General features: G+C 40.9%; 1 protein-coding gene across 10 annotated transcripts in view; it reads right to left on the bottom strand.

The window, feature by feature from the left end:
• The window catches only part of LOC135498617 (uncharacterized), a 138,978-nt gene extending 126,669 nt beyond the window's left edge, over window positions 1–12,309 (bottom strand). For 7 of the 10 annotated variants that reach the window (XM_064788958.1, XM_064788956.1, XM_064788959.1 and 4 more), the window contains exon 1: window positions 9,633–11,563. The gene's annotated coding sequence lies outside the window, so the exon portion shown is untranslated. Of the gene's footprint in view, window positions 1–9,632; window positions 11,565–12,173 lie in introns of those variants that run through there. The other 3 variants (XM_064788965.1, XM_064788967.1, XM_064788969.1) reach the window with 3 other exon arrangements.
• Between the last annotated feature and the right edge of the window lie 1,372 nt (window positions 12,310–13,681).

The raw sequence follows: 13,681 nt of genomic DNA, 5'->3' as shown, positions 1-13,681 counted from the left end.
ACCTTCTTGGAATCAAGGGAAATTCCTACTGGGCTACGGTGTCGTCCTGTTGGGTCATCCATATACGATAGCAACTCCCTGTGGTATGGCGACTCTGCTTGTTGAACACTTTGAAAAAACTTATCTTTTTCGGTTGTTGTGGTTGATGGAGACCAGAAGAGATTTGGTATATGACTATTTTGGAAAAGATGATAGGTCAATTGTGACCAGAAGATGTCGTGCGCAGTTGATGCAGCGACTTGGAAGGTGGCCGAAATGTCAATGAAGTCAACGTTTGACCTCATTCTATACCTATACAGCAACACACGTGCAGAAATATCTAATCCCGAGTCTCTGTGAACGGTATCTCTCTGTAGCCATACAAGATTCTAGAAATCTCTGACCCTTAGTCCTGAACAGTTCTGAAGTTGGCCTTCCTGCAACATCCATGGATGACGGAAACAGTTTTTACTTTCCCGTCTTTCTTTTGGCCACTGATGCCTCTCATACACTTCATCATAATGACTATCAGTTTGTTTATATGTATATCCACTCTGTCCATTTTGTCCTGCACTGCTCTGAACATTCGATTCAGAACACCCCTGAATATCATCTTCTTCATCTGAAAAATCCAGATAACCGTATTCCTCATCGCTTGAGTCTCCATGTGAACTTGTACTATCCTCAGCTGAAATATCCTGGCTATGCTGTGATGCTCCAAGATGTCCGGGTTGTGAGTGTGGCTGTATCTTGTTTAAAATAGAAAGAAGCATACTACAGGGTGGGTAAATAAAAGGTTAATACATCCAGGATAATTATTTTTGGCTAAATAATTGTATAATGAGTTATTGTCTTCAAACAATATCAGTTCGGCAAAAGTGAATATTCAACAGTGCTGTCAAATATGACAACCCTTGGTCTCATAGTAATGGAAATGCTATAGACAGGGTTGTCATATTCAACAACTCTAGGGGTAAATATTTCCAATCATTATTGGGGGGACGTGTGAAGGATTAGTGATTTCTCTTTCTGTTCATGGTAGACAGTGCTGAATTTACTAAAAATCTGCCCTGGGACATTTGCTCTTTCCCTTGCATTCCCGCCAAAATCAGATGTTTACCCTCCTTCAATACAAGAAATTGGCCAAGAAATCGACCTTATTTCCAAACGCAGTGAAAGGTTCAAATGTCACAGGGCAGATTTTTAGTAACAAGAGGCCCAAGGGCCTGGCGCTCAGCTGAAATGGATAGGTGACGGCAAGGGCCAAGTGTGTGTCGGTAACGTTATTATGAGGCAACGTGAAGCTATAACGTCTAGCACGCAGAAGTGCTGATGCGAAAGACCTTCTTGCTATATCAGTGCATGCTGAAGTACTGAGTTGACGTCACCCTGGTATTATGACGTAAAGTCATTTCTATTGCCGTTGCAGTAGTGGGGTGTGTGATGACGTCAAGGAGTTGTGTGGTGACGTCAAAGAGTGGAGTCCTTGTCTTCATGCAGCGTAGGTGGAACTAATAACATGCACATGGACACAAGGTACATAATTATTACAGTGTATTTTGTGAGGTGGGGCCTGGTGCTTTACAATGGTCAAATGAACCGACTGTTGTCTGGACATTGATGAAGTGGATGCAGCCAAATGTTTGGGACGGTCTTTTTTGTATGTGAAGAAAAGAAGATAAAGAGTTGGTTAACAAAATGAACTTTATTGGTGCGGCAGATATTTGATGCCTTTCGGCAGATATTTGAAGCGCCTTGCGGCATATTTGTTGCCTTGCAGCAGATATTTGATAACGCTCTCCGGGAATGGAAAGCAGTAAAACGAGTAAGCACACCTCACTCTGAATGTGGGAACAGCAAGTGCTTTCCTGGACTTGAAATGTGCCAACGACTCCTCTTGCAATAACCAACAACAGTTAATCTGTAAAAAAAGAGAAGAGAAATTAACACTGACTGAATAAAAAAGGGTGACATAGACGGGGAAATGTACACCACCGGATACAGTCTGTGCTTGATCAGGCATCGGTCAGATGATATCCTGAACAAGGCATCTATGGAAGCAAATCCAGAAAGAGACTTTACCTTCGAAGGGCACACTTATTACTCAGTGAAAAGTCAGTCCTGTGGGCTGTTTTCCAATTCAAAATAAAAGTGTAACCTCTTTAAATTAGTCTCACAGACTGAACCATAACACTCAACAGCCAACCGTGCCCACATGATGTGAGCCGAGAGCTGGGCTTAAAGATGAGCGAGTGGTGTACTACATTTTGAAAATTGTCTATCGTCTACGACATGTGACAGAACAGGATCTAGTGGACTTAATGATGAGGTACTATCAAATAAGGTGTCCATCAAATGAATCATGAGGGCCTGTTTGTTGAGTTATACTCTAAGCCTGTCCTATAGGGCTAGGCTATGTTTTTTGTCTTTTTTACAGCTACAGTACAGCCATGCACAGCGCAGTGTACAGACAGTACAGGATTGCAAACCAAAAACATGAGCATTGCTGCGTAATGAAACTGCAGTGGAATTCATACTACGATGTCATAATGTGACTTTCAAAATAATTGTAAACAAACGTAGCCTAAATGGCGAAATTTGTTGCAAAATTGCCAACCACAACAACTCAGGGACCGTAGCCAAAATGGCCGACGGCGGATTCTCCGGTCCCTAGCGCAGTCAATAAACAAGCATCAATTTCACCAACTTTGGGCGCAAGCTTGGTCATCAAAGTTACAGAACTGTTAGAAATACATCCAAACAACATATATATACAGTTAAAAGTGCATAAAAATCCCGTTTCAACCTCCGGCCGCTACCTTTTTTTCTCCGCCAGACGCCGGGCCCTACCGGTCGTTATTTAGTGCGACCGCCACCAGAGTGTTTATCACGATCTTTCGCCGTTTTAATAGCGCGTTTTAGGCAGATTAATCAATTATTACATGCATGCATTATATATCACCGAAATGATAATTGCGTAGGCTATTTGAAACTAAGTTCAGATATTATTTTTGATCTTTGAATTGAATTTAGGCGAGTGATTTTTGACACCCGGTCGACATATCAGGACTTGCAAAATTCACGCGAAATCGCTTGCATCATCGGCACGTTTGAAAACCGAATTTCACAAATTCCACAAATATTTATCACATACCATATGTATCACCACAAAGGTAACTCTCTAGACTATTTGAAACCAAGTTTAGATACTTATTTTCACAAAAATTCGAAGCTATGCAAGCGATTTTTCAGTGGTAGAGATCGACGGAAACAAATTTCTCGCTCTAAAATGACATGAGACGAGCACCAACTTTCGCTAATTTGTGCACAAAATTTCCGCAATATTATAAAAAACTATCGATAAATCTGAATTATATAGACTCTTTTCAGTACCTAAACAAATTTCAGGTACATGGTCATGTTGATTAAAAGAGTATCAACCGATTGAACATGAGAAAGTTCACTCATCTTCATTGAAGCAGCGACTACCGCCATTTTTAAATGGTGGCATCTCTTCTTTCGATCGGCCAATCAGCGGCACTGCTTGCAAAAAGTTGAGCCACCGCCAAATTTGAAATCGCCAAAATTCAGTCAATGTGCCTGCAGCGCCAACTGGCGGTGAAAACCATATTAATTCCATTAAAAGTAAAAAATGAAAAAATATTAAAAAATATTCAGCCACATTTGAAAACAATATTTGCTCTGTGGACCGAGGTAAAAAGGGAAAGAAATCTACACGCGAAATGACCTCATTCTCTTAATACAGGTCGGATCGCGCTGATTTTTCGTTTTTTGAGTTCACCTTGGGCAACTCCTAATTTAGCACCGTCAACGAAGTGGCTAGGCCTTCCCAATCAGAAATGTCCAATTTTGTCCACAGATGGGTCCCTAGATGGATGGATTGCAGGACGGACACCATTTGAACAGCTATTCTACTAGCTCCGCTGACTTTGTCAGCTGAGCTAAAAATGGCCAATTAACGCTATTTGACCTCTGTGACCTTGTAAAGTAGGTCAAATGAAATAGAAATGGTATTTCTCATTCAAATTGCAAATCACTTCGTCTATATCCAAAAGCCAAAAGTACATTTTTCACAAAGCGCCACCTATCCGGCTGAGCATGTCAAAAATGACTGAAACCGCCAAAAGGCACAATGCAACATCATCCCAGGTGGTGAGAACCATGATGACGCGAACCTGGTCCTATAGGCTATGGGTTTAAGTATCTACCCAGTAAACATCACACAATGTCGGAGTGAAGACTAGGATGAGTATTTGTAATAGATCATGCAGTAAAACTGCTGTGGCAAAGTAACCTAGTTTTCGCAAAACCTGCATACTCACCGAGCTTTGCACAATTGTTACCATATTTCCACTAATACTAGACGAATATTGACATCCTCCTGGTGGTAGAGTCCATGGCGGACATATAGTATAATCAGTATTAGAGGAAATGTCATGAATTTTCAGGTATGCATTATAAGTTATGGTGCCATTGTTTTTGAGAATTGTGTGCAACTCCTGATGGGGATTGATAGCTGCTAGCTCCTTTAGCTTCAGATAAGCTGTTGCATTTATTCTGCCGGGTATAAACACAAATGGCCACACTCCTGGTACGGCAAGTTTGCCGGCCTGACAAATAATAAGTCGCTCACAAATTGAATTGGCTCCCAAAGCATCCTTAACACTATTTACGTTGCTTGGTCTTTCAAGAGTTTGAAAGGTAGCTGCATCCACTGCACTCACTCTAAATGGACACGAATGTGTCAACAAATGACTCCATCGGGTGAATACATGGGTACAGTGTTCACATTGGTTTTCAGGCATCTTTGAAGAACAACTGTGCACTACTGAAATACACAGGTAAAATTCCCCAACACTATTACAAGGACTATTACATAACAAGAAATGAACCCACTGCCTAAAAACGGCATTTAGTCATGGACAGCCAATGTCATTAGAGTGGAAAACAACTATAGAAATTGCTTATGAACCATGACCAACACAAAAGGGGTGGGTGGGGGGAGGTATTGTGATGACATCATGATCAAGTTGAGGGATTTATATAATTTGGTTTTGCCACTGGGCATCATGTTCAGAGTATGGCTTGATGATGTAATTACTTTGATCTTGTCACACACATAAAAATCACATTGTAGATGGCCTATTCTATACTCAATAATAAGACAATACCACTAAAAAAGCAAGAACACCAACATAAAAAAGAACCAAATATTGAGTACTGATAACTGATGTACATTTTGACATGTTTAAAAAAAACACAAGTTAATAATATAAGTACCAATTGCCTGCACATAAAGTCGATATGAATGGGAAACACCCTTGCCAATCCAATTCTTGCACAAACGCTATATGCATGTAGTTTTTCTTCGCTGAACATACAGTATATACTCAAATTGGGGTGAATAAATTCTGACCAGCGCTGGAGACACACATGAGCAAAAAGGGTTAACCGCCTGGTCATCAAGAGGTTATGGAATGCATGCATACAGAGCCAAATCAATCTTCAACCAAACTAGTCAATTAATGAAACAGACACAGGGCCACAGGACTGTGTTATCAAAGTTATTACTGGTTCATTTATTCTTTTGTGCTGGTCATTTTAAATGGCTATTCCATGCAATACACACACCCAGCAATATGACGTTTTTTCTTGATTTTTCTCGATTTTCTGCATGAAGGCAATCTCGGATCAAAATAATTTTTTGTCAGGGTACAGATTATAATGAATTCTAAAGATATTCATATTAATATTTTTAATTTCTTACTGTTTTCTACCTTTTTTGCCACTTTTTAGAAACCTCATTGTTTTCCATCCTTAATTACAGATATGCCGAGATTTTCTTTTTTCATCATCTAGAGTTCGGTCTTTTGTACCATCCATGCAAATTTCATCTTTTAATTCCTACTATAAATACCCTAAAAAAATTTTGGTAATCAGGTCCCTTAGCCGAACATCCCCTTATAGTAGGCAAGGTAGATTCCTGAATTTCTGTTCTTGGTTGCCCAAATGGTGAGATTATTCAGACTGTCATCCCAATACTGTCTACTCCCTTTAGTGTAGAATGCCGTGGCCAACATGGACAATGTATTTTTCACTCTGCTGAGCGCAACAGAGCAATGACGCTGTCAGCTGGCTGCAGCTTCATCCACTGTTCCTCCCGTGCTTCCAGAAAAGAGCTACATTGTATATTATGAAGCCCTTAAACAATGTAAGAACATCAGTAGGCCTACTTGTGATTTTTGCTCGCAAGTAATAATGAAGGAAGTTATCTTTATATCACCTCAACGATTGTTGTATGCTGGTGGTGTAAAATAAAGTGAAACATGCCATATTGGCCGCGGCAATCAATTGTAAAAAAGTAGCAGTTGAAAATATCACAAAGAAGCAAAATGACACATACGGTGATTCTCTGTACACGCTTTTGATTGGACGAAATAGGTCGTTTGCTGCATATTATTATATTTAGAACATGGTATTATATTGAATGAATGCTACAATGTTGGTGGTGCATATCTATAACAAAAAGTAGAATACGAAGGTGGTGGTAAATCACAAATAGAAAAAAAGAATAAAGTATATTATTCGCATTTCAGTGTTGTAGTGAGTCATTTGCGTGAGAGAGTTGCAGCAACCAGCACACTGTCAACAGACAAATGTTCGTGCTTTTTTATTTTTCCAATCAGCCAACATTTCTGAAAAAAATATCCACGACTTTTATTTTTTTGTTGATTTTGAAATTTCGATCAGTTTTTCGAATCTAAAACTTTTTTCGCGATTTTTATTTTCGCGAATATAGGCTGTTTGCAAATTCTGCAAAAAAAAACCCTGTGTAAATTAAGGGGTTTACAGTACGGATGGATCACATGAGTATAATGGTGATCTGATGTGATCGCTACGACTGGTACTTGTATGTTTCTATTTCCCTGATAGTTCTTGTCGGCTGAACTGCATCAAAACTTCTTCCCGAACCCCCCCCCCCCACGATGACGTGCCCCAGTACACAACGCAATTTGCGACCAGCTAAAAAAAGGTCACCCAGGTCACTGAAGTTCATGGCATTTTTTGTCTGGTCATCAGAAGGGCTGGACTCGCGTGCAGGAGGAGGGGGTTATGACGAGAGCGGAGAAATGACAATGTCCGGAAATAGATCATCCGACAATCGAAAGTATATAATTTTTACAAAGTTTTCTCACCCAGGCAGAAAAGGTTCCTTCACTTTTTTTGTTTTTATAATTACTTCGCCGGATGGTCGGTGTTCTACTCTAGCCAACATCTTCCGGTATTAGCCTACAGCTGGCAGAAAGCATGATTGATTGATCAAAACTCACCCCGTACCCAATGCAGCCAGCGGCAAGTTTTTTGGGCGCAGCTATAATTGACCTCCCATTAGGTATAGGCAAGCAAATTTTCAAATTGAATAAAAACACATGATTTTGGTATCAAATATTTTCTTTTGCCAAGATAAAAACACCCTGAAAATTTCAACTGATTATCTCAAGTAGTTTCTGAAATATGGCCGGTTACAGGATTTTGGGTACCCCCCCTCCTCGGAAACAGCAAAAAAGTGGTTTTTGACCCCCCATATATCAAAAACTAAGCTTTCTACACCACTGAATCTTCTTTAACATGGCGTACCTACTGCCTAGTATGGATAAATGCAAGGAAACGCCTGTGACTTCACTAATTTTGAAATTATTGACCTTTTTAGAACGCAATTTACTTAGCCTCGGCCATTGCTGCCGAAGACCAACTTTGCTCTGGAGCCATTTAGAACCCCCCATAGAATAACTTCTAGGTGTGTTACAGGCTTTTCCTTCCATATATCAACTGACATTGGCCCCCACAGTAGCCCCATTTTTTTTGACAGCCTAGAAAAGGCCCTAAAGAAAGATATTGGACCCAAAAATGGTCCCCAGCCACTATTTTGCACCGCGGGAGCAAAACGCCGAAAAATGACAAAAAATGAAAATTTTTAATTTTCATTCAAATAGGCTGAAAATTTCTATCTTAAGGTAAAATGGGCTGCTGAATCCACTGGAGTAGTCCATTTTGCCCTATCTAGACTAGGAAAGGAGTTATTAACAATTTCATCTTCAAAATATCACTTTTGGGGTGCACGCCCCCCCCCCCAAAATAACACTTTAGCCCATGACCACAGACATCAAATTCAGCAGAGGTATTGCTAAACCAAATACAGTAGAAGAAATCTTTGGCGGCACCCAGGTAATTAAGGAGAAAAAATACGGCTCCAGAAGTCTACTAGTACTAGGGGTCTGGACAAGTGCGTTGTAATGTAATGGCCAAAATACTGGTAATAATAGGCCATCACTTTGTGTATATGAGAACTGAAATAAATTATTTCAAAATCCATGCTGTCTTTATTGTATCAATTAAGAAATCCATCTCAAAAACACTACTAAAATCACTTCAAAGCATGAAAAGAAATCCATCAACAAAGCCACGTGCTAATGTTTACATGTCTGTGAGCCTTTCCACCTATCAGGCAAGTTTATTTCGTCACGTGACCAAACTCAAAACGTATACAAAACGTAACCAGAGAAGTATGTCACCGGTCGCAAACGAACACTGCTGTTTAAAGAGGTTGTCTAAAGTCATCCTAGCGATATATAACTCAGAATCCTTGCTGTGTTGAATACTTATTCATATATCTAGCAGACTATGTTTCCAGAATGCTTGAATTTGGCCGTGAAAAAATTGAAACCAGCGATTAGCGAGTGCTTTGAATTTTTCAAAATACATCTCGTCAAAACACACCAAATATGAAAATATGGGGAATAGTTTTCAAAAAGGCGTTAGATAGTCTTGTTCTTTATACATTTCTCTATCAAATCATGGCTTTAACAAAGATAGTACTAACGTAGTTCTGTAATTAGAGAGGCCGGAATGTCGGAAAGCGAGCCGCGATCTCCCGGTTCACTCGACGCCATTTTGACCACAGTCTCGCAGTGTACCCCAGTTTCAATGGTCTGGCGCTACCTTGGAATCAAAGGCGCCGGGAATAACTGAATAAATACCAAATCTAGGGATCATAATGAACATTTTGATACCTAGTTCTCCTTTATTATTTTAATGGGGTCTATGCTTATTTTGCTGTTGAATTTCGAGGTTTTATAAAATATTTAATTTTTCAACTTTCTTCATATCCAACCCCCGGACAATGTGGTATGTGGTGAAAGCTCGTCGGACATGCTAGAATATGGTAGCCAATACATTTTATATAGAGATATTCCAAGCCAGCGCTTTACGAAATTTTAGAATCAGTGCCAAACCGGCGTGAAATCTGATGCGGATTTAGGCCTGCACAAGGCCTATCCGGCTGAAACGGGTCATTTTCAAATGGCTTTTTTTGCTGTTTCACATGGAATAAATATATAAATGGGGTATCAATGAACAAGAGAAAGAAAAGACGATTGCACAGGTATGATTTATTTCACAATTGAGAAAATATTTATTCAGTGACGATCATGGAAAGATGACCATTGTTTCTACTAATTAGTGCAGATTCACACTTTCCTCAGCTTTGTCTTGGCAGCTGCCTATACCTACTCCCATACAATAAGGCGATGTGAGGACTGTATCTATAAAGTACTAAAATGTCACAAACTTACCACAGCCTGGTTTCTTCAATTCTCTATGAGTCCACTTGCTGTCGATCCTGGCTTGGCGAGCTCCACATTTACGATATGATTGAATAGATCCTTCCAGAATCCATTCACGTGGTTTAGAATAATACGAATATACACGATTCCGAATACGACAACATATGTACACGAACAAAGTTCACAAAGATCTCATCGGCCTCCAAATAAATCAATGAATAAAATGTTACTCACGTTCTCCGTATTGGAATCACGGCCGTTAGCTAGGTAATTTTTACGTGGAGAAATCCCTCGGTCTTGTTACTATGAATAGCCTGCCGACCACCGCGCCAACGGCGGGTTGAGTAACCAAAGTGGCTTGGTATATAATAAGGAATACGACCAGGAGACCCGGGCTCGCGATTTTCAAAGTTGGTCAAGCAAATCTCCTGCTACACCATCGACGAGCCGTGTAGTTGGTTCCACATTGTAGCATACACCACCAAGATGAGAAATTACCATATAATTTTCCCTTTTCATCATTCTGTTTACGTTTATAAGCCCCCCTTTAGGAGGGGCTCTTAAGATACACGTGTGTGCGGGAGTAGATAATGTAAATGAATGATGAGAAATAAAGAGAGATTGTATATCCTACAAACAATTTTTTTTGGTATTTTTCTGAATTAACTCCGTTGAGTTTACCGATTTCTCCGCGATCTTCCGGTGGTGGTTGCTATCCCATTGGTTGAAATTAATTTAAATCTTCATGGGAATTCGCTACATCATATGCCTAAGAAATTGGCCAATTATATTAATATTTTTATCAGAGAAATATCCGTCCTAAATAATGACAGAAAAGGGTGGTTTATTTCAATTTTGTGTCGACATGATCGAGGTCACGTGACATAAAAACAAAACAATCGCACACACCCGTCCAAAAAAGGCACTTTAAGAAAAACAAATACGTTTTTCCAGCTTAAAACCACACTGACGACTAAGTTATATTGGTCTACTGCCCAAATCTGAAGTATCAAATTGAATCACAAACTAGAACTAGCTCTATTTAGCTATAGTTGCGTGAAAAATTCGGGTGAGCGACGTACATTCTGTACCCTAGCGGCCAATAAGTAAACTACTTTCAGCCGTCTGCTCCGGTCTCGTTAGGGAGTTTTTCCAAAATGTACGCGATGATGACGTGCCCCATTAACCCTTAAAGCGCCGAATTAACAAAATCATATTACCCCTGAGCGCCGAATTAACCGAGCATTTTTGAAAATGATTAATAACAACGTTATTTTTGTTACAAACACCATGGAATGTACTGATGATTTTATACAAATGGTAATTCCCGTCGATTTTTGTGACATTTCCCGCCAAAATTTACTAATTAGGGGTTAATTAGTGCAAATACCCATAATCAACAAAAATATGGCCAGAACATACCTCCATCAGCTTTTTATACCTCCCTTGGTATTTTAATATGAAGTCTGGGTCTAAATACATCGTTTCCATCCGATTCCTGGTCGAAGCATCCGTCTAATTAGTCGTAGCAGCGCTAATTACTCCTGATGACGTCATTCCCGCGAAAATGGGGCTTCAAGTTTTTGATAAAATACTCAAAAGCTTGTATAGAAACTTGAAATTTGTTCGATGCCATTTTGTGCTAAGCATCACTGTCGAAGTACCAAAGAGCGTACATGCACACTCACTGCCATCTCTTAGCAGACAGGTGGAACTAAATGTCTGCTGTCGACGATCGTCGCCTCTGGCGCTTTCCCCCTTATGTCGACGATCGTCGCCTCTGGCGGTTTAAGGGTTAACAGGACGTAACATCTATTTTAAAATGCGTTTCGAAAGTGAATGCATGAGGACAACCCATTTGTGTCGTATATCACTGGAAACGCCCGATTCCCGTGAATAAGGTCAATCACAATGTATTACATTACCAAAACAAAAATGTGTCGGAAGGAACTATATGGATGGTCCCATCGCACCCCCCCCCCTCCAGCAGTATGAGATGACACAGAAGGGCTAGTTGACTGTTCACCGGGGGGGTTTGGGGGGAGCTTCCCCCCAACGCACTGGTAAAAACCTATGTCGACGGAGGGGGGTTTGGGGGGTGTCCCCCCATTGTAACAGCTGTAGTTGTTAGAGCTTGCACTTAACATATGCTCGTAGGGGGGTTCGGGGGAGCTCCCCCGACCTAAAGGGGGGCTCACTAAGTTCTTGACTTTACATATTAAAGACTTGCTAGTTTCTATTCTTGGTTCATAAGAGTCCCTCGATATGGGTTCTTCGTTACCATGTACGAATTCTTGGCATATGAACCGATCTTACCTGTTTTAAACTGATTTTCCGGCGAAATATCGAAGAAACTCGCACGGGATTTGGCGCATCAGCAAATTTCTCCGCCAGTTGACGAAGTACCCAAAAAATTGATTACGCAGTAACCATTCCTGGCACATGACCTAATTATTATTCACTTCCGATTTGGGTCCCTCCCTTTTATTATCATAATCGACGCGTTCAAAGTTGGTCAAGGGAAATTACTTCATAAATCATGCAAATTACCACGAAGGCGTCATGTTTGCAGATCAACCAATCAGATCGGAGATTCCACAGGAGTCATGTGATCAAATAAATTGTTAAGGCACATTGTTGTCTAACGGCCGTGGAATAGAACGATCTAAACAATCGCGGGTGGGAGGCCTCCCTTCATGAGCCACGGCGGGAGAAAATAGTGACGGCAAACACTGCACAAAAACGTCCGTTTATGCTCCCTCCAAAACGATGTCTCTACACGACGTCAATATCTCCAGAATACGATATCCACTCTTTCCGCTCATCCAATACTAGCCTCCTCCCTATCCACAACGATCTGCCAAAATGCCATATTTAAAAGTCCGAAAAAAAGTAGAAATTAGAGAAATCCATCCTCGTCGTTATCGTCTCTCCTCCTAAATTATGTGACCTTTTCCCCGTCAGCCGCAACCGGCTGATCGGTCTTCGCGGCGGGGTCCTGCGCCCCAACAGCCAGAGCCGAGAGGTCCGACTTCAATCTGCATTGGTGGGCATGTACTAGGCCTATAATATGTAAAGAGCAAGCTCTAGTCAACTCCCACAACTGTTTGACATGGGGGAGCCCCCCAAACCCCGTCCTTCTGACATATTTAGCCAGTACATTTGGGGATGAGACCCCCAAAGCCCCAACCCCGTTCTCTGAAAGTGACAGGTTTTAGTCAGTACATTGGGGGGAAATTCCTTGGAGACGCTGAACAATAAGGCCCCATAAGAAATAGTCCCCGCCCCGGTAGCTGTCTCATATCTGCGGACAGAAGCAGCTCTTTGTGGTGAAATAATAATTGAATTTTCCACCTGCTAGCCTAGATATTTGTGTATGTTTCTTCAGCAGTTAGTTAATAACGAATTTTTGTAGCTGATATATTCTTAATTGTTTTAACGCGTTTTTTTTATTCGTTTGGCGCCAAAATCAAGAATGGCAAATTTATTATCTTGACACTGGAGGCGCTGATGTCGTTCCGGAACGGTAGATGCTAAATCGGATAGCCAGGCGGTAAGGGAACTCCTGCACTCTGACCACGTGACCTACATCATTACTTCACAGTTCTGGCACTGGGTCGAGTTTGGCAGTTACTAGAAATCACGTGACTGGATCTGGATTTAGTAGTGATAAAACTGACTTTTTTGAAGTTACGTAAATCGAGAAGAAGATGACGTTTTCTTTGTCTGCAATGAAATGTCACAACTGTCTCTGCCGACGTTGTCCTGTATGTCCTAGCAGACGATTTTGAAATACATGATGTCCCAAACCCGCACTTCAGTGGCGCCGGTGTGAATAAATCTACTTGCGTGAATGGTCAATGGCTCATGACGTCATGAAATAATTGCGTCACGAGGAAGGAAACAATGGGAATCATGGTAACTGTGGTTGCGGTGCGTCGTGAAAGCAGGATCGGCAAGCGCGGCCCGTATGGAATGCGACAAACTGTACCGGAACCAGAATTGTCATGGGTCTGCACAAATTTTTTCAGATTCGATGGACATGATGGATATATGAA

The sequence above is a fragment of the Lineus longissimus genome, chromosome 14 (assembly GCF_910592395.1).
Source record: "Lineus longissimus chromosome 14, tnLinLong1.2, whole genome shotgun sequence".
Classification (NCBI taxonomy): domain Eukaryota; kingdom Metazoa; phylum Nemertea; class Pilidiophora; order Heteronemertea; family Lineidae; genus Lineus; species Lineus longissimus.
This window is presented reverse-complemented; position numbering and strand designations above follow the sequence as displayed.